Source organism: Cydia fagiglandana, chromosome 11 (genome assembly GCF_963556715.1).
Source record: "Cydia fagiglandana chromosome 11, ilCydFagi1.1, whole genome shotgun sequence".
Lineage (NCBI taxonomy): Eukaryota > Metazoa > Arthropoda > Insecta > Lepidoptera > Tortricidae > Cydia > Cydia fagiglandana.
In genome coordinates this window covers 543,280-548,509 of record NC_085942.1, presented here as the reverse complement: position 1 = coordinate 548,509, position 5,230 = coordinate 543,280, and positions in this window count along the sequence as shown.

Here is a 5,230-nt window from a genome sequence, read left to right as displayed (position 1 = left end):
GAGAACAACCCGCGGCGCTCGGACTTTCACGGGAAGGACCCGCACGAAGACACCTTGGAGTCGTCGGACGGCAGCATAGCCATCTGACACACGGCCTGCAGGTCGAGGCCGCGTCCTACGGCGTAGAAGCAGCGTCAACATGACGCTCAGCAAAATCGGGGACGCGCAACAGCGCGCCAGGGAACACGATCACCAACCGTGCTCATGTCCATCGGCGACACGGGACGCACTAAGTAAATCACGCGCACAATTCACGCACAGCGATATACGCACTTTACAAATCGGTCTCCCACCAGCCGGACCAGGCGGCGGAAGGAGACGAGGCAATTCCTCTTAATCTTTAATTAGAAACCCTCTACATCCTAGCGTATTCCCATTCCAAGTCCAAGTGTAAGTGACAGTGACAGTTCGAAATCTTCCCCTACCGGACACGTTGCGTTTCGATTCACATCAACACATTAAACGTCAAACCAACTTAAATCTTTTCTAAATCAAATGGTTCTCGAAAAATATCAATGCTCGTTAATACTTGTAATATTTTAAGTGGTTAATAATAATTACTAATAATTATATTTTTATCGTACGTTTCTACTTTGTTTCCTTTGGAATATATCCTTGCTTATGCCTGAACAAAACGCCTATATTCTTAGCTGTCACCGGGCTGTCAAACTTACAACTACCCAACGAAAGTCTTTTTTATGTTTATATATAATTTCATAAATGATTCTAAAATACAAATTAAATTAGAATGTGACCTACTTGAGCAGTTAAAGCGGATCACGAGGATAATTTTGATATACGTGAAGCCAGGTTTGGTCCAGCAATCTCTGCACAATCTGGGTGACAAGTTCCGTTCGAGTGGCATGCTCTTTGGACTTGTCTCCTCGAAGCCAGTTAGCCAGGAGGCAAGATATGTTAATCAACCTACAGCTGAGAAGGTACATTACAGCTTTACATAAGTGTCATACTCTGGTGTATGTTATTCTGTCCAAAATGCGACACTAATGTTGTACAGGTCACATTGTATGAGAAAGTACATGTTTGGTATAGGAAATTATGTAGCATCGCTACAGTTCTCAACGTTTCCTGGATGTATTGGTATTTGAATAGTTTTACACCGGCAACTGAGGTAACTTTGAATAATGTTTAACATCACAAACACTAATTATGAAGAGAATGAATGTCGTTACAAGGAGAAAATACATGTTTGGTAGGTTGACAGCTTGACAGAGACAGAAGTTGCCATAGACAAATCACTTAAGCAGCGTTCCGATTCAGTCTAGAATAACTTGTAATTTGAAGCTATTAAGTTGATAATTAAATTGTTCTCATTGTATAAATGTGTTTATATCATCAAATTGATATGACGTACAAATTATGTACTTGAATAATAAAGTATTTCCTTTTTCAAATTTAATTACTTGCGCCATCTATTGGAAACTTACTTACAAACAAACAATACCCGACCAAATTGCGTGAGTTGTGTTTTGTATGTTGTCGGGAATATTAAAGCGTGTTTTTGATTTCGTCGCATTATACTCCCAAGCGCACACGCACCATGTTGCCAGGGATATTAAAGCGTGTTTTTGATTTCATCACATTATATTCACGGGCGCACGCGCACCTTTAGAAAAATATATTATCTATGCAAAAAGGCGAGTCTACACTGTCGATTTCATGCGGCTTTGGAAAACGTAGGCGCGATGAGTTGTCGTCCCATAGAAAGTTTGAATTTCGCGCTTTTTCTGCTGGCAAACGTGTTTGACCGCCTATAGCTTCAATTTTGACAGTTCATACGATTACTTATTCTGTGGTTCAGTGTAATATTTAATTTGCAAAATAAACAAAGTTCGGTTTTACGGATAAATTATTGTTTTGTGAGAAAGTGTAGTGTTATTTGATTTAAATTACATTCAAATTAGTATAATTTATGATAATTGTTGTGCGCGAGTGACAAGATCTACTAGATTTAGTGAATTTTGTGATTTTATTTGACTTTCAAAGTGATGAAACTTGAGCAAGTGATTACAACTATGTGGAAATCTGTGGCGTTGCTGAAAATAACAATGAAGACATGCTACAGCTGGCTAACACGTTCAAGCAACTGCTGGACCACGCAACCTGGAGATATTCATAAATACAGGAAGAAGAAACCTTATCAGACTGGACTCCATTAAAACTGCATTTCGGCGTGTATTTGGCTTGAATCACGGTTTCCCTGCGCGATAGTAAACATTGTTGATATGTAGTTGCTTGAATAAAGACTTGAGATATAGGCGGAGAAGAAGAAAGCAAGGTGTACTTTGGATAATCGCTGACACAACGCTGTATAACTATAATGGAAGTTTATAAAACATTCAACGAACTCGTCCTCTTTGCAAGTAGTTTTTAAATCAAGATGGACAGGTGATTTATTGCACGGGTCAAGGACGGAGACAAAGGATCTTCTAGGTGCAGGAGATACTGGACAAATTCTCATGGAACTTCAGGAAACTCAGTATGTAGTCTTTCTCTTTTTCTTTTGCTTGCTTTGTTCTAAAAGTATATTACCTACCTAACTCTTGTATTATAACTAAGAACAGCTGTAAAAATGAATACAAGGGTAATTAAATAAATGTAATTATATTAGGAACACATAGGTATTTAACTATTTAGTGTACCTAGACGTCTAAAATAGTATTACGGTTCGAATTTCTTTTAAATAAGTTAATGTGTCAAACACATTACACATTTTAAAGTGTAAATAGAGATCTTATAATTGTAAATAAGTGAAGTGAGAACCTGAAATAACTACATTCAAATTAAGTAAGTTCAAGAGTGTGTGTTACAGTGTGTGTGTGTGTGTTGTGACACTTCAGAAAGTTTTGACTACTTTAGTCACATTCACATTGCTTGCTGACAACCGGATAATTTTGACAAGATGTGGACAAGATGGAGGCAAGTAGGATCTTGTAGCCGGTCTCCTAGCAGCTAGTATGATCAAGTAACTACAATCCCTGGATTTTCTGTTGAAAAACGCCCTGATAAGGACTGCATAGAATTTCAAGACACAGTTTTAGAAATGGAGATGCCAACCATGAGATGTGTAAATGTAAGACTTCAAAAGTATTGTAATTTTTTTTTATTTTCTTTGCTAATAAACAATCAAAACTTTATACTTTTCAAACTCTTAAGGTTTTGTTGTATTCTCCTAAGGGGTACTCAAAATCAAGTAAGTAATTGAGGGTATGTTTTGTGTAAAAACTGTTGTAGTTTTCAAAACCCTCTTGTTTTGCAAATAAATATCTTTATCTTTATCTTTATTTATTTATAGCCTTATTTCAGAGTTCATTTTTTTTTATATACTGTATCTACAGTTTTCCTTAATCTACATTCTACGGTAACCACTTCTGTGTGCCTTTGGACAAAGGCCTCCCCCAATCTTCTCATTATCAACTAATCTGGTCCATGTTTTTGTTTTATCCTTCTAGCCATCGGACCATCTTTTAAATTGCCTGCCTCTGTTTCTTTTATGCCTTCTACCTGCCAGAGTGTTACAATTTTGCTCTATTTATCTCCTCCTATAATAGTATGTCCAGCTGACTTCCATTTCAGTTGTTTTGTTTTGTATGTAACATCAGTACCTAAACCCTGTTTTGTCTCTTAAATTCTTGCTAGAGTCGGATCCGCTGCAGACTATTCTTGGTCTGACTCTACTTATTTTGTCTATTCTTTTTTTCTTTAAGATGCTTCTTTCTATGGCTCTCTGAGTTATGCATAACCTTTTACATTGTGCTTTGGTGAGTGCCCACGTCTGGCAGCCTTATGTGAAGATTGGTAGAATGCATGTGTTGAAGAATTTTCTTTTGATGTGCATACTTATTTGGCTATTTCAAAACCCTGTTAAACATGAATAAATACTTGTTTTTTATTTTTTTTGGACATTATAGTTGTTAAGTTGTGTGTGCATATTTATGTGTACATTGGGAGCAATGTAAATGTGAGATGTCAATGACCTTTAGAAAAAAATGCATGGAACCGTTAAGCTTTATAAAACGAATCATTATTTGAGTATGTTTAGCAGCATATATGGTAGGTTACTAATATTTATGATTCATCATCATCATCATCATCAACATTGTAACTGGCATATAGTTTTTTTTTCTTTAAGCATGTTTTGAAATATTTTGTCTGGTCAATAGACTAATCATATAGATAGAGGCAACGTACAAGTAGAGTCAATATTTATGATTTTAAATTTATGAACCATTGTTCATAGTCTGTATATTTCTGCGTTTGTTTATTGCATACTACGTCAAAGTTCCGTTTTGAATGGCATTAATTAGTGAAAGGCGGGAAAGTTAACGAAGCGTCATCATGAAATCTTATGAGTGCGGTTTTATTTGTACGTGTCAATTGATTTTAATACCTACTTAATTAAAGTACTTTCGAGTATTATAAAAAAAAGGGAATTAAATAAAAAAATGAAAGGGAATTTTTAGAAGCATATAAAACTTTAAATAATGGGCTAGTCTTGGGTTAGGATAGGTTGAGCAAGTTTTATTTTTTTATTCATATGAATATGTAATTTTAAAATATAAATTACTATTTTTTTTTTCTCCATTTTGATTACTAATCAGGGCGTTGGCTGCCTGTATTAATCGAGTGAAAGAGCGGTAGAGGAAGGATGAATGGTGAATTGAGTGATTATGGTTATGAGTTTAAGAGGATTGTATGTGAGGGATGTATATAAGATGACGGATACTGAGTGGATGAATGAATATTTTTAGAAAGAATGGATTGATGCAGATAGACAAAGGCTAGAGCGTAATCAGACTGGATTTGTCGGTATTTGCAGGGGAACAAACAGGGGAGGGTATGGGATACACAACTAGCTACAAAATTATTATCAGTAGGTTAAAATCCATTGGATTCTACCCGTTTAAAGGGGTATTTTTTTGTAGCTATTACTCAACAAGGTATGCGAACTATTTCAAAAACCACACACTCATTTTGGGTGAGATATATCTGACACTCGACATATTTTATGGGCTGGGAGCGTCCAGAACGGACGAGGCTCTTACAAGAGATTAATTAAATACGATTATATGTTGTTGTCTTCAATATGAGGCATAATAATTAGTAAATATTTTGTTTTATTTGACTTAGTTAAATTATTTTTGGTTCAAACAATCTCTACCGTACCATATTGAGGTACTTACTTGTGTCAATTTTAAGTTTATTTCCATAA